Source organism: Haemorhous mexicanus, chromosome 3 (assembly GCF_027477595.1).
Source record: "Haemorhous mexicanus isolate bHaeMex1 chromosome 3, bHaeMex1.pri, whole genome shotgun sequence".
In the NCBI taxonomy this organism is placed as follows: Eukaryota; Metazoa; Chordata; class Aves; order Passeriformes; family Fringillidae; genus Haemorhous; species Haemorhous mexicanus.
In genome coordinates this window covers 52014058-52040249 of record NC_082343.1, presented here as the reverse complement: position 1 = coordinate 52040249, position 26192 = coordinate 52014058, and the positions used below count along the sequence as shown (strand labels likewise).

The window sequence follows — 26192 nt, the reverse complement described above, 5'->3', positions numbered from 1 at the left end:
GCAACATCCCAATTCCAAAATACTGACAACTTTGGTATCAGAATATTTCCTTTCCTTTATCCACTCTAGGCCAGACAGCTGGCAAAAGATGTTCTGTGGTATGGAAGCACTGCCAGAGTTACTCTCCAAAGGGTGAATTAGTGGTGCTTTTTGTAACTTTTAATCTCTTTAGTTTTCAACTTTGTACAGGCACAGCATGAAAACAAGAGTATTATTTTGTGTTTTCCCTTCTACCTCCATTTAGGTTATTTTCTGGTGAATAAACACAAAAATATTTTTAAAAAACCCAAAACAAACAATAAGCCATTTTTTTGATGAAGGTGCTTTTTTGATGTCTTATTTTGTCATTCAGCATGTCTGTTTGACTTTTTGGTAGTTGCCCTCTGTGTTTATTCTGTAAACTTTGGGTTATGTCATAAAGCTATCCTTTTTGTTCACTATGAACTGTCTCTGAAGTGATCACTTAATTGCTTTTTGTTTCCTTTGCTGTAAGTGCTACTTAACATACCTGGAAGTAGCCTGATATTGAATAGTAGCTTGATGCTATCATGCTTTCTATGTGCAACACCTTCATCTGACCCTTATTTCCCGTCATGGATTGACAGCTCACAGTCCCTGTATGGAGATGGTCCTTTTCTTCATCCTCAGTACCCCAGGTGCCAGCTGCAGCAGTATTTTTCCCCCCCTATAATTGGTGTCGGGCTCTAGAGCTAACCTGGAGGGGTGGAAGTCTCCCTGGATGCTGTGAACAGAGGAGTCAGCAGCTGCTGCTGTTGCCTTACGTTGTGGTGCCTGCCTTTAGCACACAGCAGTGATCATCAGCCCTCGTCCACCATGGCACCATTCCCAAGGGCACAGCCCCAGCACGGGATGCAGTTGTGCTCACTGAACAATCAGAGGTCCTAGTAAATGTGGCCTGATTTGATTTCTGCAACTTTCATTTGCTTAAATCATGGCTATCCTATGGGGATTATTCTGAAAGTGAATTGAGTATGAGGTTCTTTAAACTCCAAATAAGGCTGTGAAGTTATGACAATGAATAATCTGGGGGGTTTTGAATTTATTATTTTAGTGGGGCAAATAAAACTTAGTGCTTCTGGAAATAAAGGGTTGCTAGCACTATATGATGGCTTATTACTGTTCATGCATGCTTAACTACTTTTCTTGATGGTTGTAAGAATTTCTCCCTTTTTATTGTTGGAGCGTGGAGAGTTCAAGGAAGGGAAAATTGGGGATGCTGAGCTGTGGAGTAATTGTGAGGAGGAACAGCAGTAAAAGTAAGCTGAGACCATCCACCTCACTTTAATTTCAAAAACAACTGGGAACTTAAAAGCTGTTGCTGTAATCTGTTGTATTATTGCCAAAATCTTTGGAAATTGAATTAATCTGAAAACTTAATATTGGTTACCAAAGCTGTGGAATTCTGCAGCTGTCAGATAATGCTAGAAAGTTAAAATGGCAGTATAATATAATAATAATATAATAAAAGTCATTATTGGAGGATATGAACAGAGACAGCATTCTGTTATAAGGCCTTGATTAAATTAATTCATAGAAAACAAGGCAAACCTTTAGGTTATTATAATGTAGGTTGATACAATTTTTTACTTAGCTATTTTTAAAAATCAGCGTAATAACAGAATACTAAATTAAACAAGAAGTTCCTGTATTTTGAGGCTGTTTGAGTAGAAAAGAAGAATAAAGAGCTGATATGGAATTCTACAGTACTTATAATAAGAAAATAGTACAAAGTGAGGGGTTTTGCTGTCTCTGTGCAGTGCTACAAAGTCAGAGCTGCTACAGTTCTTAAAACCTGTGTCCAGTGACCAACATTTGTATGGGAAACACAAGCAGAGGCCAAGGCAGCATAAAATGATGCACATGGGAGGGGTAGGGAACGTGGAGTAGCTTGTACATTCACAGGCACCCTTCTGTGTGCACATCCTTAGTAGCTGCCTTCTGCCCCTCTGGCCTGGTTGGAAAGCTGATCTGTATTGACAGAAAGTTGGCAGTGAATAGGGACAACAAATTCCTATGAAACAAAAGGTTTGTCCTGACTTCAAAACTAGGGTCATGTATTGAAGTATGATTTCACTTATGTTCTTCCTGCTTGTGGTTAGGGAGATATGGTATAAACAGGATGACAAGTCCATCACACATCTACAATAACTGAACAACCTATTTGATCAAATAGAAATGATAATGCTTCTTTCATTTGGTGTCTTTTTATCACCTACGAAGAAGATTGCACAGGGATCTTGAAAGAAAAAGAAACAAGAAATCCATAGATCAGAATATGTATGGAGTGTTTGCTTCTCTTGCATAGGGGGATAGGATAGAAGCAATTTTTTGTCGTGTATGCAGAACAAGTCACAGCTCAGACAGAAAGCAGATCCGTTCCAGCTATCTGAATCAAAGCAAACAAAATTGCTGTGGGTTGGTTTTTTTTTTCCTAGGCAGTAAAAGATTAGAAATACACATATTGGCCAGCAACAGAATGTCTTGGAAAAAGACATTTATCCGCTTGCCTGAAATGCATATGCTGTTTGTTCTCTGAAAGTGTGCAGTCAATGCATGAAGCAGAATGAGACTTTCACTTTTGTTAACAAATGTTCTTTGGAAGTGTTCTCTTCCTGGTTTTGAAAACTTTAACACTAAGTTGTCAAAATAAAAATGAAACAGTGTTTGAAGATCTGCCCTATTTGAAATTATAATTATGCTATTAAATGAAAGCCTGAGGATAGCTGAGACTTGACAGGGACTACATCTGCTTCCTTTAGTCATGAATAATAAAAATGGAGATGCTAATAAATAGCTGATGCTTGTACTACTACTCTTATAATATTAGTTTGGAGTTTTCTATGATGTCAGAGGACGTAATAGACACGGCAAATTTACAGGGTTGTGTAGCTTTGACTTTCAAGCTTAAGTGATATTTTTAACACAAGATAGCTGAAAAAGCATTTTAAATGGCTCTCTGCTATTTTTAATGTGTCTAGCACTTAAAAAAAAGTCCATGTAATCCTCTTGAAACAGATGGCTACAGTAAGTTAAAATCCCATGCTAGGATTTGGGTTTTTACCTGGTACTGAAACCAATGTTGTGACACGGGGATGAATCACTGAATTTGGAGGTGAAAACTGATTTCAGTGCTGTTAATAAAAATGGCTGTGGGGAACCATGGAGTCCCTTTGGGTGCAGAGTTGGCTGTTAGATTTATTTCTTTGAGTATGTCTTGTCTTTGCCAGACGATATTGGAATGTGGAAGGTGGTGTCAACTAACTTCACAACCTTTCCTTCTGTGAGAAAGGAAAAATAGGAAGCTAAAATCTTTACCTTCAAATCCTGTAAATACTTGGGATGCCTAACTAAATACAGGATTTCAGCTGAATTTTTTTGGTGTAACTATATCAGGATAACCCAGGAAGACTTTAGGGGAGAGGACTGAGGTGTGAAGAGGAGGATGTTGGTTGGTATTAGTCTTATCTAGAACTAAAACATGCATGTATTTTCTTTTTTTAACAAGTCAGCTGCTTTTTTTTCTATAGAACTACAGTAGTGATTCTTGAGATGAAGACGAAAGATTGGTGTTCTTGTCCAGATAACTGGAAATAATATAGCTGGTGATTAACAAAAGGAGCACATACTATTTCAGTGTGCTTGTTTCCTGCACTTTCTTCATTGTAACAGGAGGCAAATAAATAGAAGGGTAAAATGTTGACCCACATTTAAATTTTTACAGTGGAGTCACTTAGTAGTTACAATTTTTATCCTGGTACATTCCAATAGTTAACAGAGATTAATTTGACTCAACAGACAGAAAAGTTGCAGCCTTTCCTTGAATTAAGATCTGAATTGCACTAAAATGTATTTAAACTTAATAAATGCAACCCCCTGTTCTGACTGTGCTACTACCTATTTATTAAGTGCACAAAAGACAATAAATTGTGTTCAGCAGGGGCAGAAAGAGTGCAGCTCAAGTTATGGCCTCATCTGGGCAGTACCCACAGCTCTGAGGATGCGTGTGTGCCCTGCTTGTTCTCTGCCCTCAGTTCTCCATGGGTGCTTGAGCATTTGCACCTGCCTTCTCAATCCTATCAGTTCTGTTACCAACTGCAGCAATCAATGGGCTGAAAGGGTGTGAGTATTAACAGACAGAGAAATATTAAGCAGTTTGACAGCAGGTAATAAAGGACCTGAACTGTAGGGAAGTGAAGCCTGGTCTTCAGACATATAATTTTAATGTGATGTCTTGAGATACATTCAGAACTTATGCTCCCCTAGTTTTCAGGGTAGGTCATTCCTAGCAAGCTTAAGGATAAAATGTATAGTAGAATATAGAAGATTTTTCAAGAGATGTCAGAGAGTTTCTTTACTGGAAGCTGAATGAGTCCTTCAAGCTGGTAGCTCACTGTATCTGTTTTTTTCTAAGGCTCTTACTGCAAAGCCTGCTTTAGTGTTCTTAGTTTATTGCTCTAATTCAGGCAAGTAGTGCTTGGAAAAGAGCAACTTTGGCATCTTGGCAAGACCATACACATGTGAAAATATCTTAGTATTCTGGGACTGTTTCTACTTCCTGGTAAACTTTAGGATAACTCTGAGTGATTCTTAAGAAGGCATGTAGGAGGTGAGAGCTCATGTCACTCAAGCTGAGTGTCACTCAGTCTGAGTGTCTCTGGACTTGAGTGGCAGGTTGCTGTTAGGCCTGTTGGCACATGCTAGATTTAGTCTTAAAAAAGCTGGTGATGGGGCACAGTCAGATTTTTTTTTCCCTACTCTACTCACTTTACTAAGAGAGGTTTTCATCTTGACATGCCCCTATTCTTAATTTCTTAATGCTGCTTTAGCTAGACTTGCATCAAACTGCAGAGCAAGCAAAGACTGTATGAAGAGAGAGATTGGGACAGGGAGTAGGTGGTTTGAATGTGTTACATCCATTAGGAATGTCCTGAACAAGAAGTACTGCTGCTGGGTCTGCCAGATGAGTAGTTAGGTTATTGTGAAATAACTTGCTACTGTTGCAGTCACAGACTATTTGTGTGCTTTTGGCTGAGGAAAATATGGTGGTTTTGTGCTAAACATGTTTTGTGCCATGGCAAATACATCTCTGCTGCTTTGATCCATACTTGTACAATGGCAGAGAGGTATGGTAGTCCTAGGAGGACGGATTTGGAGGAGGCACTCCAGTGACTTTGTTTAATTAGATCATAGCCAAGTCCTTCCCACAGCTGTATGAAATGCAAAGGTAGCTTTTAATGATGCACCCTTTAATAGCCTGAATGTATACATGGAAGCAAAAATGGTATTCCATAGGACTACAGCAGACCTAAACGTGACCTGTAAAGGAGGCTGGGACACTTGAAGCAGTCAATGAGTCCTTAGGCTCTATATGTGTTTGCTGTAGTTTTCACAGTGGCCCAGTGAGAGGTGGTCCCCCAAGCCTTGCAGTCCCTGTTAGTAAGCTCTTTTTCCTTAATGAAGCTGTGTCCCCAGACTCCCAGGGGCCTGCAAACTTGTGCATGATGTAGTGCCCTCTGTGCACTAGTTTGTCAGCCTTGAGTGGCTGATGTGCCCATGATTTATGAAGCTTGTTCATCTGTCCTGGAAAAAATCATTTTACGTATTCAGGCTAGTCCTGGTGAAATGTGTACATCTGCAATAACAGAAGCACCTGTAAAATAGAGATTAGATTTATAAAGGTCTTTCCTCACTGTTGCAGCCTTGAAGCTGGCTGACACACTGGCCACAGAGCCCCTTGGGAGTTGGTGTAGCCCAGAGTGTGTTCTAGCATCAACATCTGCCCCTTTTTTTTGTTAGACTGCTACTTTTGTCCGTCCCATGGGCATGCAGAAGGAGTGTAAAGAGTGAGGGCAGGAGACAACACTAAGAAATTTGACCCTCTCTTTTCCCCTTCTGAAGCCTGGGCTCTACTTTCCACTTGGTTTTGCTTTATAAAAGTCTTCCTCACCATGTGGCAACAGAGCCCATGGGTCCCACATGCTAATGCAGGGGAACTGGATTATTTCCTTTTCCTTCTATAACTTTCTTAATTAACATCTTCATTGCTTAATCTATGAGGCTCAGCCTGTCTGCATACCTTCTCTTGTTACAGTCTCTGAAGTGATTTAAGAATTTGATAATTATATACCTTGAAAAACTAATTTGTATAATCATCTTGCTAGATTCAAAACACCTGCTTGCTCTCTAGTTGCTTTTTCTCAGTGGAAAGACTGATATTATTGATGGCAAAATTGGGAATGAACTCATGTTAACTTTTGTGACTTTGAGGACTGTTAGGGATTGCTGAAACTTCTACACAGTAAATTTTTTCTACCTCATGGTTAAAACAGGAGGACCACTTTTGAGTAGGAGAGTGAAATATTTCTTGTTTGTTGAAGTGTCTAAATTTTCTGACTTAACCCGGTGTTGCCTTGCTCTGTTCTCTCTGGATTTCCTCTTCAGTCCTCAATCAGTATAACATGAAGGACTTCTGAAAATCGTATGCTGTATGATTCCCTGCATTTCAACAGTTAAGTACAGCAATAATGTAACAATGTCAGAGAAAGTGTTAAAATCAGCTCTAAAGTACAGTCTCAGATTAACGCACTTTGGGATGGTTGCTGCTGTTTGGTACATCTGTGTCCTCATACTCGGAAGAATACTAATGATGTCTGTGGCACTTAGTAAGAGAAAATGCAGTTGTGAACACCTCTTCTACAGAAACAAAGCTGTAAAAACAAGTATACTGTTGCAGGTGGTTTTATGAAGAAAAAAATCACCCCAAACAAGCCAACCAAAAACCCCAACCACAGATGAGAGAGCTACCAACTGTTATGTAAATATAGAGAAATCCGTAGAAATCTGCACTAAGATGTCTGCATATTTAATACACCATTAAGTGCTTAGCCTTGGGAGGGAGGCCCGCATAAGGCTTTTACTCCATCTTCAGAGCTAGTAGTTCAGTAACTATTTCTCAGCTGGTCCGTTTAAGCCTGAGTGCATGTAGTGAAAAGAACCCTTTCTTGGTTTGTGTGTGGTTCATCGAACAAGGTGGCTGCTTAAAAACAGGAGTGTTTAGTCTTATTCGTCATGTCACCCTTTGCTTTTACCCCAACTGACCTTTCAGCTCTGCAGAAGGGAACACATGCAGTAATTAATCAGCCCATGCTTATTATTTCAGGTCACTTGCATGGTTTAGTCAAAAGGAAGAAAAGGAATACAAATGCAAAATATTTTCCACCGTTTGCTTTTAAGGGCAGGGTGGAGCACGACAGCATGGGCTTTTTCTGGTTTGTTACAGTGAGTTTAGGTGGTGTGCTGCCTTTGGTGGATGAGAATTAATTGTATGCAGTTGGCTGGGTGGCCACCTCTTAAACAGGAAGAGCTGCCTTAGGCTGCTTAGCTGTAGGGGAAGGGGCTGTCATATCTACATTGGAAGGATTAAGGGCTTTGTGAGGTAGAGAAGGAATATCTTGAGCACTTCTTTGTGTTTAGAATGTTTTGAGGCCAGAATTGTTAGTAACTAGTGGTCTGTGGGACACTCTAAGCTTCAGACCTCATTGGGCACACAAAGTATCTGTTAAAAACAATACAGGATACCTTGGAAATTTTGAATTAATGAATTTCATATTTATGAATAAATGCAAAAACCCCTACATGTAACAGTGTAGTTTATTATTTGCCCAGTGTTTCATATGCTTAGGAAACTAAGCTCTCATAAGACTTGTTTTGAGAGCTTTTCTGGGAGGGAAGTGGTGACTTGTCCTGTAGTAGCAATTAGCCACTGGTGAATCTGGGACATACTGAAAACTTTCTGGGTTATAGTATTGGAATTGGAGAGGCATTTTCTTTTCACTCAGCTGGTATGGTTCCTTCTGATTTATACTTACCTCAGAGGAATCTAGTTGTTTTCTGTTCTGTCTGACCCTGTAACTTGCCTTACTTTCCCGTTTTGCCGTACAAACCTAGAGCAAACCTTGTTCTGTAGCAACTGGGGATTGATTTGTCAGTTCAGATCTCTGATGAAGAGCCTGAATGGGCTTAAATATATGCATTATGGTCTCTTCTAAGGAAGGGTTGCAGATCTTCTGCATAGGAGGAGATGCTTATAGGGTGGGAGGTTTGAGTACTGCTGCTGTGCAAAGAAGTTTTGAACATATGCAAATAGGTTATTTAGCTTCCTGCTGAAGTTGTACAGCCTGACTCACAGTAGCACCATGTGATGCATGAACTACTTGGAGTACAGTGCCCTTCTCCCAGGTTGCTTACAGTCTCTTCTTAATCATTACAATATCTAATCCCAGATTAGATGCTGAGGAAGAACAGTTTCCAAAGCCAGTGAGTGTTCTTTAGCTCCTGACCAGATGACTCACTAGCTTGTCTTTAAGAGATTTCCTTGGAACGTCCGTAGAAGATTATTGTTCTAGCGGAGATCTGAGAGCATCACAGATAAATTCATGTCATCTAAATAAAACATTAATTCTTCCAAGGGGATGATAATTTACAGCCCTATTTTTAAATAAATTTTACAATATTATCAGAATGATCTTCCCAGATAATCATATTCACTGCTACATGTAACTCAGCATGTTATCTGAATTTCGTCCAAATAGGGAATTGACAAGTGTTCTGTCCTCTTCAAGAGAACTTCTGTTCTTTTGAGGTAGAATGATAATTGTTTTGGTTTTAAAACCACACTACTTTATTCCAGTATACATTGAGCACAGCTATGAGGGGAAGAATGAAGTGATAAACATTCTGCAAGTGAAAACAAATTACACATTTGGCACAATCTAATTGCATTAGTCTAGTCTTCTACAAAAATAAAAATAATATTTTCCTGGCTTACGGGAAATTAATAAAAGCTGGAACCCCTTAATTCATATTTTTTTTTCACATTATTTACCATCAGAATTCAGGAAAAAGATTTTGAACTCAGGATCAGCTATCACTGGTTTGTGAGGCTGTTAGTGTCATCAAAATAAAATCAAATGTAGACAAAATAAGCCTCTATATAGGGTGCAAATTAATCTGTTTTCTTGCTACTATGTCAAATAAACTTAAATATATATAAGTATATACATACTTATAAATTAGTATAATTAATACATACTTATAGTTTCCAGTCTATATGTAGCAATAGCAGGAGGTTTAACTTGTATAGCTAAATTTAGCCTGCTCCTAATTTGCAGAAGGGTAGGAGGAGATGACAGCTAGGACTACCTACTGCTAATTATGCAGGTATGAGTATCAGTTCACTGTGACACTAATTACTGTTCATTTGTGTAGTTTGAAAACGTGTGGGTTTGGCATTAGTTTTTATTAGTGAATTTTGGAACTTTAAAAATAGAGGGTAGTTCTCTTTCTCTCTGGTTTTGTGTAGTGGGACTGATGTAGAGCTGCCTTGAATCAGGTGCTGTTGTTCAAGGTGGTGTAGAAATGCCAAAGATCTGTCCAAAAATCTGACAGATTTATAAAGCTGTGTGAATGTTCAAAAATTGGCAGAGAATAGTGATTCTCTTGATAAATAGTTAAAAAAAGCAGTCTGTTGAAAAGCTGTGGTAGTTAGGATGCTTTGTATGCTTTACAGGCAGCCTAATTCCCATCCAAAATAGTCTGTATTGTGTAAGAACACTGAGAAGAATAATAATTTGTCTTATTATGAAGGCTTCAATCAGTTCCCAATCACTCTGTTCCTAAAACCTCTCTGAAGATCACATGTCTGTTTTTAGCATTAAAAAAATCATATTCATCTTTATGTTGTTGTTAGATGGACAAGCTTGTATATTTGTTGCTTCTTTTTTTTCCAGAATATATAATTCTGCTTTCTGGGCCTTAGAATAAAAAAAAAAGCTGCTCTTGATCCTCTTCAAACATACTCCCAAACAAAGTTATCTAAAAGGTATGATGCCTTTTTTCCCATTTATCTGCTGTGATCTGTGCTGCAAAGCAGGCTATGGACAGCAGAGCAAACACTCAGCTGTGAAGCCCCCAGGCTTGTTGTCAGGCCATGCATAGCATGGGACTTGTCAGCTGAAGAGCCAGAAGAGGTATTTCAGGCCCTTTACTGGGTGAAAAGAGAAAAAGGAGAGTGGCAGGTCACAGATCACAGAATATTCTGAGTTGGAAAGGATGCACAAGGACCATCAAGTCCAACTTTTAAGTAAGTGGCCCACAAAGAGATTAAACCCCAGACCCTGGTGTTTTTAGCACTGTGTTCTCACCAGCTGAGCTAGTCTCAGAGTGTAAAAGAGGGGGGATTGTGCTCTCTATAAAGGAATGGTTTGAATGATTGGATTGGAGCTTGGACTGGGGCAGGCCAGCAGAAATGCTGGTGGTGCTGCCTTTAGGTAGCTGGACAGAGCCTCAGGCTGTAGTACTCATGGGTGTCGCTTAAACACTGTTCTGGAAGGGAAATGCAGCTGGGTGCTAGAAACCAGGAGATGAGTTTAACACATTCCAAAACAATTCTTGATGCAGGTGATCAGTGAACTGACTAGGACTCATGCTCTGCTGGACCTGCTGCTCACAGACAAGAACTGGTAGGTGATGAAAAGGTTGAGGGCACCTTTAAAATGCTGTCTGGCCAACCTTAGTTTTGCAGAGTGTTTGTCTCTAGTTGCATCAGCTTGTGGCATTGATCTTCTATTAAAAGCAGGAGAAGTGCTTGTTGGAAGTAAAAAGTGCTGCCAAATTCATTTTGGTTTTGTTTGTTTTAGTTGCTAAGCTGGCACAGCAATAGGTAAGCACTAATGAAAATAAGTTAGTTGGCACTCGAGTTGCTGGAAGTAATGTTTTAGAGTGTTGTGAAAAGATACAGAGTGCATGTTATTATTGTGTCCTCTATTGTATAGTTGTGATATGAGTCCTAATTGTACAGAGCCTGGTCAGTGATGTTCTGGTTGGCTGTGCTGATCAAGGGGCTGTGAAGCGAGGTGATCTCTTACACAATAGCATCATGCTTCAAAGTGATTGACTTTGAAATATTCATTGTGTTGAATGAAGATAAACCAGTAAGGTGGACATGAATTATGTTATTTTAGTCACATTCCATAGAGCTTTAATAATCTTGTAGCCTGGAACCTCACTGGTAGTAAGCTACTCACTACCCACAAAAATACTTTTATGAAAGATTGGAGCAGGTTTGATGAGTTTTGTCTCCCTGTGGAATGGCAATCCACCTAGACAAGGCTTAATGAACAACCTTTTAGATAAGTCCATTTGCATCCTAAAAATAATTTTCACAGTGCAATACAGGGAGCCCAGGAAGCACTTAGTACCAGCCTGATTCCAGCAGTAACCGATCTATGTGGCCCCAAGTTTTGTGCAACAAAACTCGGTGTGTGTCTCCCATGTAAGCCAAAGTTTTGTAGCTATAATTTAGTCTAGCCAGGAAGGGGAGTGTAGGGATCCTGCAGGCAATTTGTGGGCACCATTGCATTGCTGGTATGGAGCCAGTTCTGTTTGGTGGTTGCACACAAGAAGACTTAATGGCTCTGGCAACCAGCCTCCAAACCACTGTGTCTGTGAGCAAAGGGAAGGACTGGAGGACAGTGCCTGAGTGACCTGCCTGAAGATGAAGCACTGTTGAGCACTTTTTCATCCCTGTTTCACCTGTTCAGTTAAATGAAGGGAGGTGTGGTCAGCCAGTCTGAAATTACTGGACCTGCCGTCTCAGGCATCCAGCACAGGCTTGGATATACAAGCTTGGGCTTTCAGATATATAACTCTAATATGCTGAACAATGCATTTCTGCATAGAGTCAAATTATGTGATTGCTGCATCCATTTTCTCATTTTTCACTATTTATGTAATGCATAAATTTTTGTGATGCTTTGTTTTATTTTTGTGCTGAAGTGGAATATCTGATGTGCATTATAGAGCAATAGGTTGACTTTGAATTGGTTGCACTGATGTAAGTCACTTGCAATGAACATCCCAATGAGAAAGTCCATTTTTTATTTTTTGGTTGACCAAACACAAGAATCAGAACCAAGATCATGGTCTAAAACAAAATAACTCTAGAGGTACATTTGTACTCTGTTGTTTAGTCTAACAATTCTTGTAAAACCCTTCAAAGGCAGGGACACAAAATATATAAAACATGTTATTAATGTTAAAAACATTAAATAAATTATTGTTAACAAGACCTCATTGTTTCTGGGATAAAATTTAAAGACTTTTAATGAAATTATACTTGTAGCATTGCTATCAGAGCAATTGGAATCATTCATCTGTTAGTAGGTCTGCGAAGGCTAGGCTGCTGCCATGATGTATGTGGCTTAGAGGTCTAAATTCTTTGTTTTCTCAATCCATGATAAAGAGGAGGCCACTTTACTGTATTAAAGAGCTGTAATTCCATGAAGCGTTTCAGTGATGTTGTAAAATCAAGATGCTTTGCATAATAAAATAACCCCAAGTGAGAATTTTATCATTCTCATGCTTAATTTGAATTTTACAAGGCAGATTGCAAATAATAAAGGTTGCATAACATTTCCTGTTTAAAGAGTCTTGTTTTAATCTCTTTACAGGTTTGATAGATTTAAATGGTTTGGCCTCTGTTTCTCTTTTGCCAGGTTCTCTCCCTATTCTTGTTTTCTTCATCTTCAGCAAATGGGCCAATTTCTGAAGAATGAGACATAGGAAAGAAATTGGGAAATTATGCTATTTGAAAAAAAAATAAAAATCTTAGTATCAGTTTCAAGGGATGGCTTAAGGGCACAAGGCTTTAATGAAAAGATTTGAAACTGGGAACAGTATGAATTTGGTTTTAGAGCTATGCCTCCTCTGGATCTTATGCGAATCTATTCAAATTAGTGATGTAAAGAGTCATAGCTCATGCCTCTCAGGGATGCATTCAGCATTTGAGTGTTATATTTCTGTCCAGGATTTTTGGCTGAACTGAGGCAGCAGCCTTTCCTCTCAAAAACTTTGGTCTAATCAGTGTTCAAATTATTCACAATCCCCATGGAATAAGTTGAGCATGAGACCCCTGGAGCTCTGGGGTCTGAGGAGAAACAGCCGGGGAAAAAAGGCCCAGTCTCTGCAGGCAGCTTTGGCACCAGGTGCATCAACTAGGAGTGTAGAGGCTTGTTTTTCTCCCATGCTGCCCAAGCCTGCTGCTTGGGTTTGCAGGAAAAGTGATGCCTCTAGGAGAGAGGTGGGCGTGAGGAGGTGTTTGGGTTAGAGCAATCTGAGCAATTCTCTCTGCCCAGAGCACTACAGGGGTAAAAAGGAGAATGGCAAGAGAAGAGAGTTGCAGTGTAGCAGCTTCAGGAACAAGAGAAGGAGGTTGAGAAGGCATGGAGGGAGGATGTAAGGTGAGGAAAGGAGCCAAAGATGTTGTTCAATAGGATAAGAGGAACAGGAGGGCTTTTAGTGGAAAGCAATCTTGCTGGTATGTAAAATTACCTATTTTTAATGCTTGTACATTCTTAATTTTTGGTGACTGATATATGTCAGTGCATTATGCAAGCTTTTGGTTAACTTTTAGGGTTTCAAGTTCAAGAACTGAAAAGTTAGGAAATCTCAGTGTGAAAGTTGACCCTGCAGCTTGGGTAATACAACTTATACATGATGTACGATCAAATAATTAAGCATGTGATTATGTTATTGGAAATTAATAGCCCTCCCATCAGTAAAGCTAAAGAACTGTGGAGTAAGTCCAGCTTAGTGATCTATCTCAGTAGCCCGGCATGCCTGAGGTTGTGATGATACAGCTTAATGGAAACTTCAAATATCTCCTGAGAATTTGTAGTTGAGTTACTAGAAACAGTCCAAAACCAAAGATTTGTGCACATTTTTGTATTAAGAATGAGAGGCCTTTTTAGCAAAATACTGAACACTGGAGGGTTTTAGTTTGAAATAATATCAGGGTTTGGTTTTTATTCTTAAAACTTCGTGTTAAAAAGATTTCTTCTGATTACAGTGTGTTGCTGTGCTTAGTCAGATGTTTTATGTTGCATGTTCTGTCATGTCATCATTATAAACCAATTAAAAATTAGAGCAGAAAAGCAAGGCAACAACTTGAACACTTATTCTGTGTTTTGTCTCTTAGACATAATCCAGATAGCACCATGGTGGATTTTCTCCAAGTAACTAAGGCATCAAATACAATGACAGTAATAATTTTGTAAACACCCTATTTAATTTGTTGGATATACAGACTACCTATTTCTATATCTATATCTATATCTATATATATATATATAAAAACCAAAAGCGATGTAAGGGGGTAAGGAAAGATTTTTTTTCTTACTTCTGTTAAAAAACAGACTGAATTGTTGGGTTTGATTTACTTTCAGTTGCAACAAATCATGTGGTTTTTTTTCAGATGACTTAATTTTCAGTGGTTGTTATAACCTGAATATGGCTGAATCCTTTCAGACTGGTTTTGAAATTGTGGAACATGCTTAAAATAAAAGCAAGTCAGTCAGAGATAAAAGGTTTCTCTGAAGACTGTAGAGGGGCAAAAAAGGAAATTTATGTCCCCAAAGGCCTAAGAACTGCAAATTATGGCAGTCCAGCAATGCAATCACCAAGAGAGCTAACAAGCAATTGCTTGGAAAGCCAATGACACCAATGCTTAAGGAACTAAAAGAGAACCTTCATGGACTTGGAATGTTTTATGCTTTCATGAGATACAAAGAGCTGTTGTAGTACTGGACTTAATGCAAATGTTTGTGCTGCCAATAGAGTGGTCTGTGTCTAAGAGAAATCACCGACCCCTGGTGATCCTATAGAGAAACAAGTGTCTAAGAGAAATCACCGACCCCTGGTGATCCTATAGAGAAACAAGTTTTGATTTTTTAAAAAACTTCTGCAGGCCGTGGGTTTGTGTGGAGAGTGTGGGATGGCAGTGTATAAAGACAAGATGTACTTTTTAGTGGTGTGACCCTCAGCCTCAGGTCCGAGAGAGAACCTGGGTAAAAAATATACTTTGGTTTTGGTGGTGAGTTATTCTTATAACACAAAGGCCAAAGAGCTCTAGTAACCATGAAACCCATGTGGCAATGAACTTTTTCTAGAAACCATTTGATGTATTCATAATAAAGACTTTTGAAAAGTAACTGTTGGGTGTTATTTAAAGATTTCATGTATTATCTTCTCATTGAAATATATACCTTTGCCTGTCTAAACACATATTCATTTATTATAATTTTTCCAAATACATGGAGCTCAGGAATTATTAAGATTGTTTGTGCAGACTCAGTTCTGTGCGTGGAGTGTTGTAATTAGAATCTGCTGTCTTTCTGCCAAGCAATACATAGCTCCTCAGGAAGCCCTACTTCCCGACAGCTGGACAGCAGTAAAGAACAGCTCCCTGAATTGAAAATAAATTTTCCAGTTTCCTATGATGTTTACTTTGAAACACAAGTTTTCCAGAAAGTGGTGTCTTGAGAATTTTGTTGAGTTCTTGGCTGCTATTAGCTATATTTGTCTTCTGCCTCCTTAAATATGATAGTGTGGGCCTGGCACAGCTTTTGTTTTTGACAGTGATTGAAGTGATTAAGGATAAGTCATGCAGCAGAAATATATTTTCTTAAGTCAGTGTTTCTGCTCCGTTCCCCGCTCAGCAATGGTAGGAAACATTCCTTTTTGCTGCGCTCTCTGTGTACATGCGTTTTGCGCCACACTAAATGCTTGTTTTATTTGGCTTGCAGTCATAGCACAGATCTTTTATATAAAAAGAACAGGTGAAGAAGCAGCAAATGGAGTGTTGCGCTTGCTCTAAGTAGTTCCAGCATCCCTTCCAGCGAGGCAGAGGCAGGCTACCGGAAAACTGCCTGTTTTCCTCAGGCAAGAGTACTCTGAATTAGAGTAATGGCTTGAACGTGTGCATCCAGGAGCTCAACTGCTAAAAAACAGCACGGAGCCTTTTGTAGTTCTACCTGTTGTGGAAATGACTGTCTGTACAGAGTAGGCTATATAAACAAAACCCAGCTTCTGTGAATCTTCCTGCTGCCTTTAGTTGAGAGGTGGTTGTTGCTATAGCAATTTGCAGGCATTATTCATGTTTTATTTTCCTGAGGCTGGAAGGAGGACTCTGAACATCTCCACAGAATTTTAGCTGCAGGGAGCTTTGCCCAAGAAAACCTGGAGCAGTGATGTGATTACCTATGTTACTTGTATTGATCCCACTAATTTGTAGGTAGTCTAGATTTTATCTGTCTGGAAGAGAAATCACAGCAAATGTGCCAGGCACAAATCTAAGTGGTCCAAGTGGTTGTTGTGTGAAGATAATTAGGTACCAGGAGCAGAGTAGATATCTCAGTGTAATGCCTAACTTGGCTTTTCAGCAAAGTCAAGCTCCTGAGGCGGATTCTGGTGTTGACATGGCTCTCCTACATTCAGTTCAGGGTGCCAAGTCAGGAGATGAAAACCACGTGGCAATGAACTTTTTCTTAGTAAAAAAAGTTGTGCTACTTCATTATTTTATTTAGAAGCTGAATCTTTCAGAAAACTCTGCAGCTTCTATAGACAATTATAGTAAATTTTACCCCATGTTCCTTTGCATGGAGTACTAAGTGCCTTAGACTGTTAGCATTAAATAATACTTCTTTTCCCCCCTATCCTCTCTTCTTGTGTTTTAAGCATCTTTATTTTAACTTGCTCTCTGGTGAAAGGTTTGATAAGATCTCCCCAAAGGCAGTTGTCAGGGCTTGTGCAGAGCAGTTTCTTGGGAGTTGTCCTGTGAAACTAAACCATAATGGGCATGAAACACTTTCAGTCTAAAACCACTTGTCTGTTTGTGCAAATGTACTTCTATTATGGCTGACTGTAAGAGGAAAATAGCCACTAAATCAATAGCTGGATTGAAATTGTCCTGTTTCTCTTATTGTGATGAATGTCCATTTATTCTCTTCCCAAATGAGGTAATTGAACAAAGTTACTCTTAGAACCCCATCTTCTTCCTAGACATAAAAGGATGAGACCGAAGATGCTTTAAAGCAATTATGGGATGAAGTCCAGGACTTCACTTAGTTCAGCAGATACAGTGATTCTGAGTTTAAAGTAATTGAAGGCAGAGGAGGGGAAATCTCAGGTAATGGATTTCTCTTAAGCTTAATTGTAGATGTCTTTTAATGAGGATAGGTCGTGAGGGAATCGTCATTTGCATGGCAGGCTAGTAACCTGAAATCCAGTGAGAGCTGCTGTACTGTTGGCTGAAGCTATGTAGAAAGAAGGTGGTTGGAGGCACCCAGAAGGTCAGGGAGATGTTACATGTATTCTAAAAGTAATGCAGTGGGAGAGTTTTGTTCTAGTCTCGCTTGTATAGTTGTGTAAGGCGGCAGAGCAGAGTAACCAAAGAAAAAAGGCTTTGAAGGAGAATAGTTCTATTTTTGAACTTTTGCTTAAAATGTTCATGTCACTTTATTTGTTAAGTGTCTTCTGCCTCTTGCAGCTGCTCTTGTATGTGTGTGTAAAATGCTGAAGTGCCCTAGTTTTAGGGTGTGCCTGCAGCTGCACATGCAGCAAAGAGGGATTATTAAAGCAAAAATCAGAATTTCCTCCCTAGGGAAAAAAGCAGTTCTAAAACTTCATTTGTTTCCTTGGTCTAAACCTCACCTGGCAAGGGCAAGGCTCAGCTTTCGGATGTTGGTGAAAATAACAAATGTTTGTTCTTACCCAGGGCACACTGAGACTGCACCTGAAAAGGGTCTGCGTGTGTGGGGGTGTCCCCACAGGGCAACAGAATCACTTGGTTGCTGCAGATAGGAATTAATTACTGTCACACAGGAAAATAGTAGTGCCTTGGTTTTGAATGATCAGTATGCCGCCATGTATGAAGGAATTCTTCACAGGACGATGGTAAAGCACTGGAATAGATGGCCCAGGAAGTTGTGGATGCCCCATTCTTGGAAGTGTCCAAGGCCAGGTTGGATGGGGCTTTGAGCAACTTGATCTCCAGTGGAATGTGTTCCTGTCCATTGTAGGGGGGTTGGAACTAGATGATCATTAAGGTCCCTTCCAACCCAGACCATTCTATGATTCATTCTGTGATTCTGTGGTGGCAGAAGAACCACTATTATGGGCCTACTCTAAAACATGAAGTCAGTGGGATGGTAACTATGAACTTCAGTGCGCATGGAGCTAAGTCAGAAGAGTTGAAGGCATAGAGGAAAGCATGGGTATACACTGAGTTCAGGAGGGATGTGGTGACTTGTATATGTCAGTGGGGTGGCAAGAAGAAAGCACTGTGTCTGAAAAGCTCTGTGTTGGCAGGAGTATCCTAAATTAATCAGTAGACATTGTTCATTTTGTAAATACTCATTTAAATTAAAAAAAAGTATCGCATCAAAAGAATGTTTCATTTTATTTTACTTCGGTGGGGAGAAGTGATTATGTCCTCTTGTCTTTGAGACTAAAGAGATTGCATTGTTTTCAAAAATTACTGTATCTCAAGATCAAATTGCTCAATAGAGCAATGTATAGCAAAGTATCCATTTTCCCTTTCTCTCCATTCCCACACTCACTTTGCTGCAGGTGCTATCTCACTAACACTCACAGGCTGCAATATGCTTTGATCATTGTGCCCTCTGAGTGAGGGTATCAAATAATGGGACACTCAAGTTGCTTTCTGCAGTTCAAGCAATCTCACCTTGGAATCGGTGTGATACAGAAAGCTGGCTGGTCTGTGCCCGATTCTCCATTTCTCAGCAGTAGGTGTAAGCTTCATTGTGCCTTGGAATTACTCACAGGAATTACCTCATAGTTTGGAGAATGATCTCTGGTTTAAGTCCAGAAGAGTTTTTCATCTAGAAAATTGTACAGGTGCTTTATTTCATAATCTCTGAGGTGACCTTCCATGTACAGCTAGTGCAGCAATACACTGACACTGATCCTGGGTATGGGAACCTCTCTGACATCGTGGTAGTAAATGCTGCCTGCAGCAGTGAGAAATCTGAGGAGGAGAAGCAGCTGGTACTCTTGTACCTTGGCTTAAGGTGTTTGCCCTTGTGTAACAGTCTAACAAATAAATCACTGCATCTTGCACATTGCCTGCTTTTGGTGTTTGGAGAGCTCATGCCCTAAGACAGGCTGCACAGCGCAAATTGCTGGCTGTCTGGAACTGAGGTTGTCCTGCATGCCCTCAGGCAGTGACATTTCAGATTTCATTTTGGTGATGTGTAATTAAAAAGCTTCCATTCACATGTCTCATCTGGGATTGGGTGAGCTTGCTAGCCTTCTGGTCAACTGCAGAACTGGCTTCATAGCACAGGCTTTTTTAGGAGAAAACCTTTTTTCCAGGGATCCTTTCATGTTTGTGTCCTTGTTTTATATTGCAGTGAGATAATGAAATATCATTATCCAGAGGACATGAGTGTCAACTTCTAAAAAAATGCTGTTACTGACATTGTATTTCTTTTATCATCCTTAAGAGATTCTAACTCTCCCTACAAAGGCATTTGGTTTGGTATCTTCTACGTTATTTAATATTTTAGGATACAGTGCTTTTTAAAGCTGACAGTCAGCCAAAAGTAATCTTTTATAAATATGCATCTCCCAATGGAGCAGTTATACAAGTTTAATCTTTAAAAAAAAATCTGACCCTTTCCCTATAGCCAGTTGAATCATCCAGGTTTATGTTTGTGGATTGTTTCCAAATAAATCTGTTTATGCTTCTGGCTTTAATGTTTTACAGTTGAGTGCTGAATTAGCTCTGTTTATCTCTCTAGTTTATATGATGAAAACAATGGCAACTTTTATGCCATTCTGGGAGTAGTAAACACTGATGCTGGTGAGTTTTCACTCTGCTTTGCTCAGCCAGGACATTAGAGATGAGGAGCACTGGTAACAGTGCTTTGTTTGGCAGCTTTGATGGTAGACTTCTGTGATAAGTGCCAGAGCAAAAAGAACTGGGATGGTCACTGCAGCTTGGTATCATATAATTTATTTATATTTGCAAACCAGACTGGTAAGTTCCACACTGTGGGAAGTACAAAAAGATGTACTAAAGCACTGAGCTTTTAAGAATTGAAAATACTTTAATATAAACTAAATTAGTAGCATGTTTAAATAAGGCATGAATTTTGCTTTCATGTTTCAGTGAATAGAAATGAAACCCAGATATTCTGTCACTTTTCTGACTCAAACCTCTAACTTGCGAATGTACTTTGTAAGTACTGCTGTTTAGACTGTAGAAGAATCGGCATTTTCCATTTGCTAATGATGGAAATCTCAAAAAGTTTTTATCTGAAGACTTGTGAAGACTTGCATTACCTGTGTTAAAAATAGCAAACTGGTCTGTAGTCTGGAAATACTCCTGCTCTGCCTTAGTTAATTTAGAAATAACTTCAACCTACTTCCCTTAACAAGAGAATCTGAGTGTTGACATCTAACCAAAATTAGGTACATGCCTCTGTTGTTTCAAAACAGAAATCTAGATTTTAGTTTTAAGACACTGGAGTGCATTAGATCCAAAACTTCTGCAGAATTCCTGCAGTTCTTTCTCCCTCACTGCTATAGTAGTTGGCGAAACCTTGAAAATCTCTTGAAATAATTTTTTCAGTGTTGTTAATTAGAACAAAAATTTGTTACAAAAAGATTTTGATTTGATGGTATAGCCCTACCCATCCTTCCAAGAGTTTTCTGAAGAATTTAAATTAAGAAGCCTAAAAGAGTTGCTTTTGATATGTTTGTTTGTCTTCTGAAATGGTAGCTCTGTTAGAGAAATCTTTCTAGTGTCTGTTTTGAACCTGGTGTTCAGTGCATTCAGGAGGGGTGGAATAGAATGTGGACAGTACATGTATGAAGTTTCCGAGCTGATGCTTCAGTTCTATTCCTATTTGTGTGCCCTTCCATAAGGATTAACCCAAATAAAGGGCAGTCAGTGCCCCATCAGTGTCTTGGTTTCCCCATCACCTGGAAAGCTTACATCTCTTGTGAGCAAGCTTCCATATAAGGTATGTTCATACTGCGCTCTCCTTGTCCCTCCTGCAACCTATTGCTGAGTCCTACAGTCCTCCAATCTCCAGAGGTACTTCCCTTGTTTCCCATCCTGTTGCACTAAAAGAATTGTAGAATCTGAGCTCACCCTCAGTGCTGCTCCGAGCCTGTCTCTTGAACTGAACGCTGAACCTTCCCAGAAGCACCAGGAAGCTCCTTGTCCACAGTAAGTGTTAGCAAAGGTTTCTTAGTGTGCCCTTTTGCTCCTGTCCTCAGCTACTGCTCAGGGAGCATCTGACAACTACCAGGACAGCACATCTGCTACACAGGAAGGGCTCTGATGCCAGGGCTTTAAAGGATGAAGGTTGCTTCAAAATGATCTGTGGATAGGAGCTGACTGCTCGCAGGCTGCTTGCCCTTTGGAGGCCAGCAGCAACCTGCAAGGCACCATTTATTACCTCCTGTACAGAAGGGAAGTTTTAAGTTGTTACAGAAAGGGAGAAAAGGAGGAGATGTTTTATATTGATAAAATGCCAATGCTTAGTTCTGTGCTCCTTTACAGTTGAAGTGTTAGAGTAACTGTCTTGGACACAGCTCTTCTGTGCAGTTTGTACAAATGGATTTCATGAGAGGAGATGTTTTGGTTTTATTTACCAACTGTTGTGTTTGGGTCACTAATCCATTTTCAAGCCTCTCGGCAGGGTCTCATTGTAGCGTGCGTTAATTAAAGGTGAGAATTTCCCTCCTATCTTGTTTTGAAGGACTTGACTTTGGTAGTGGTCATGTTTGTGTCATAGGAGTTTACAGAAGCAAACCAGTGCTGCTAGCAGTGCGATTTTGGTTCACTCAAGGCACTGTTCTATAATAATCTCCTGAAAAGTGTAACAGACCCTGAACAAGCTTAGGGCTTCAGTGTGCTTATGCTGTGACAGCAAGGAGTAGCATTGACTTAGTGTTCAGCTCAGACACAGATGGTGGAAGCAGCAGCATAAGAAATTTGGTCTGTCCAGTGTTCAGTATAGTGCAGAAGCACTGGAAAATATTGTCCCCTGCTGTGCTGGAACAGGCTTCCAGGCCAACACACAGCCCACTCTCTTCTTGAGGGGAAGTTTTAGAGTCATTACTGACAAGCAGATTTTGAAAACTAGTGGCTGACAAGTGAGTTTTTTAATGGGATTCTTTACAACTTATCCTCACCAACAACTCCAAAGAAGGGAGCAGATCATAATTTTGTCCTGACTTACTCTGAAGATTTTAGTATTAAACATCTAGATGCTTTGTTTTTTTACTTTTTTATCTGTCAGCTGTACTGCATGCATCTTGGTAATTTTTGGCCAGGCATAGAGCTTTGAGACCTATTTATCTCTGGAAAGATTGCTGTCCTTTGTTCCTCAGATTGCAATTTTAAAATGCAAGTAAAAGTAAGCATGGTGTGCAAGTATGGAATGAACACATTATTTAACTCTAAACCAATAAATTGCACTAAAATATTACTTAGTATATTGTTTTTCTAAATATATATAGACACTATTGATAACACAAAGAATGTGGAATTCTAAGGACTTGCAAAATATATTTTTACTGTAAATATGGAGAGTAGTTTTTGCATGCCTTATTCATAAACTGTGGATGTAAGAAGAGGCAAAAGTCACAAGTACTGGAAAAGCTTTAATTTTTGTTGACTTCTGCTTTCCCATGTATTCAGCCCCTGGATCATGGCTCACAGGAATTTGCTTTTAGGATAAACAACCCAATTTTGCCATTAAAGAGACTCTTTAATCTAAAATTTCAGTAATATTGCCTTAGAACAGAACAGCCAGTTGCTGAATGCTCAGATGCTTATTCTGAGCCAGGTACTCCGGATTTTTGTCTTAATGTGTTTCTGAATAAATAAATAATAAATTCTGTCAGCTCTGACCTGTATCTGCACTTTCAACACACTCTACCTAGCTCAGCAATGCCTCTGACTTGAGTGACATGCTATCTAGCTACTGTTCCTAGTGTCTAGACAAAACTTCCTAGACTACCCCAATTCTTTATTATTACTTATACAAACTTAGAATACTCTGTTCTCTGCTTAATTCTGTGTAATTCAAACTATGCATTTTTTACATTGTGCGTGTCAGGTGTGACATCCTATATAAAATAAGTGAGTGAATTTAAGAGTGAGGCTTTTATTTGTATTTTGGGGTTTTTTGGGTTTTTTTGAGCAGTGTTCATAAGGAAGTAGTTGGAGGTAGCAGGATTAGAGGCTAAGGAGTAAAGAATATATCAGTTCCCAGTTAGCTCTGTTTTAAATTTCCCAGTTTAATGCTGAATTTCCTCTGCTATGTATTGGCAACACTTTTTTACTGAGCCATGAGTTTGTTCCAGCTGTCATTTCTGAAGCCTTCCCCATCCCACACACCCTCGGCACTCTCTGACAGCTAAAGAAAGTAGCTGTTCAGTCATACCAGGGGGATTAGATGACAAGTGGCAGGTACAGAACAGCTAGATTTTCTTCTTTTTTCCCTGTAATCCCTCTTCCTCTGATTTAGCTGTTTCTTTTTCTCATGGCTGCTTCTCAGTAATTTCTCTCACACTTGTAGAAGTAGAGCCGGGAACTGGAGGGTGGTCTTTCCCCTTTGGTGCTCCCTGTACCCAGAGGTGTACCTGCACTGCCATGGCTGTCTGCAGGCCTGGGGCTCTCCTGTGCTTGTGCTGTCATCCACTGCTGTGCAGCCCTTGAACAGCTCCCCTTTCCAGAGCCGTGCTAGGATGCACTTCTGGGGGGGCTGCTGTGCTTATCCTGACCTTGACAGGTCTCAGCAGCAGTGATCCCCAAGTGCCCCTTCACACTGCACTTAATCTCTTGAGGCTTGTACTTCTGGAGGTAAAACTGCCTCTGTCTTGTGGCTGATTCCCTTCTTCCATGGAACAGAACTTAAGTATCTTCTTTCCAGCTCCTCAGCCTTACTGTGGGGCCTTTGGTTTGCCATTCACCTCACTGGGAATAGCTGGTTCACACTGTGCAAACATGTGCTTGATGTGCCACAGTCTGAAAAACAAGTCTTTGTATTCTGCACAACTCTTGTGTTTTAAAAAAAGCCTGTCAAAATGCCAGTGTGATGCTTTGTCTCTGTGTTTGGCATTCAGTGTTTTTTCCAGGATCTGGGTGAATGTTTCTGCTTCTACTTTCCAGCACATCCTCCCAGAGGCTCTCTTTCTCAACAAAGTTTTTCCCCTCAGATATGTTACCTTGTCTCTCATGCCAGTTTTCTTTGACCAGAGCTTATCTGGCGTGTAAAGAAGCACTTAAAGCTTACAGTTTTCTTCCTTTCTCAGTGTTTTTCATGAGCCTTTTCCTCAACTTTGAATATTTTTAATATAAATTTTCTCTTTGTGCCTGTTTTGCTTCCCACTGCTGGCAATTCCTACTTCTGCTCACACAGGCCTCCTTTGGACAAGCTGGAGATAACTGGTTTTGTTACTTTAAGAGGAACACCTTAGACTATAAGGTTATTAAAAGCATTTTTCTCTGATAGGTGCTGATCGTGGAACAGCTCTTTCAAAGTAGTTCTGGCTATCATAAAGCGGGTTTTTTTCCATTTTAGAAAATAAACTTTGGTACTGGTACTTGATACAGAGATTATTAACTGCTGTAGGAATTTACTGTAATTATGATGGCTGTGTGAGACATGGGGTGAACTGACATCCTATGAAATTGCTTCTCAGTCCTTCTAGATCTTGTCCTTATCCTGGTAACAGAAGTATTGATTAAACCTGTCTGACTGTGAACACATAGATATATTGAAACTGATCAGAGATTTCTAACTAGATTTCATTTCCATTACAAAACTGTTCTTCTAGGAATAATCTGCCAGTTTTGTACTTGTCTTGTTCAAAGCAAAGCTAAAAACTGAGCTTGCAGAGGTCCTCCCTAGCACTAGTCATCCTTATGGGTCCCTTTCAGTTCTGCCCCTGGTATATATATGGAATTCTGTGCTGCAACTGGTGTTACTTTAAAGCTCAGCATTTACAAATACATATTATTTAGTAGCAATATCTATCTATCTATCTATCTATCTATCTATATATATATATATAGATATATATATCTATATATATATATATATCTTTTCTTGCCTCTCCCCCCCTCTTTTTTGCCCTCTTTCCAGGGAGAAGCTCAGGTGCAGCTTTCTGTTTGATGCTGTGCCACATAGTAATGGCAGAGCTGAGAGAGACAGCTGTGCTTCACAGAGAATTATCCATCTCTAACACTTCTTTATGCAACTTTTATTCCCTTATGGAAAGGTAGTGGTCCAAGATAAACAGCAGAGCAAATATTAGGTAGTTAAATTATATCTCTTCTGGCATCTGTTAGGTATTGAAACTGGTGTTGTCAATATTTAGGTGTGGATTTTAGATGTTTAGTTGTCTGATTAATCTGTTCGTATCCTAGAGCAGGAGGTATTTTATGTGGGAGCACACCTACACTGGTTACTAAATGCTTGTGCCACTTCTTATTTGATCTCCAGCATCGTTAAAATTCATGGTGTGCCATCTGTTCTTTTCATCACTTGTCATATAAGTGGTCATATGAATGTGTATTCAAACCATGTCAAAAAATATTCCAAGGAAATGTTAGACTAGGAAATATGGGAAAAAAGTAGTACTTTGCCTACCTAGGCTTTTTTGCCAGTATTTTCTGGATGGCGTTTAAACCACAGTTTTGAAGTTAATGGGGTGTTGCATAATCCCATGGCGCAGTGCTTGAAGAAAATAACGCACATACTCAGTATGAAAGATGTAAAGAAATTTTTGCTGACACTGTTAGAGCATCAATGTACTCACTAGCTCTTAGAAACAGTATTTTTACTATTTTATGACAGTTTCCTCTTCTAGATGATTCCCTAGGCCAGGCTGATGGGAATTGTGATGTAGTCCCACTGAGTTACAGTAGGGCTTTTTCTGAGAATGGTCTAAGTCGTTGATACATGCAGGAGAAAAGCTTGTTTTACAAGTACCTTAACTTTGAGGGAGAGGTAAGATGTAAAGAGTTTAGAATCACAGAAGTGTTAAGGTTGGAAAAGACCTCTGAAATGAAGTCCAACAGTTAAACTAACACTGCCATGTTCACCACTAAAACATGGCCCTGCATGCCACATCCCCAAGTTTTTGAACACTTCCAGAGATGGTGATTCCACCACTTCCCTGGGCAGCCTGTTTCAATGCCCAACGACTCTTTTGGGAAGATTTTTTTTTCCCTAATATCCAGTCTAAAACTCCCCTTGTGCAATTTGAGGCCGTTTCCTCCTCATGGT

The 26192-nt window shown here is 39.6% G+C and overlaps 1 protein-coding gene across 5 annotated transcripts in view; it reads left to right on the top strand.

The window, feature by feature from the left end:
* MAP7 (microtubule associated protein 7) overlaps window positions 1-26192 on the top strand; it is a 110216-nt gene that overhangs the window by 34088 nt on the left and 49936 nt on the right. The gene's annotated exons all lie outside the window — the stretch shown is intronic.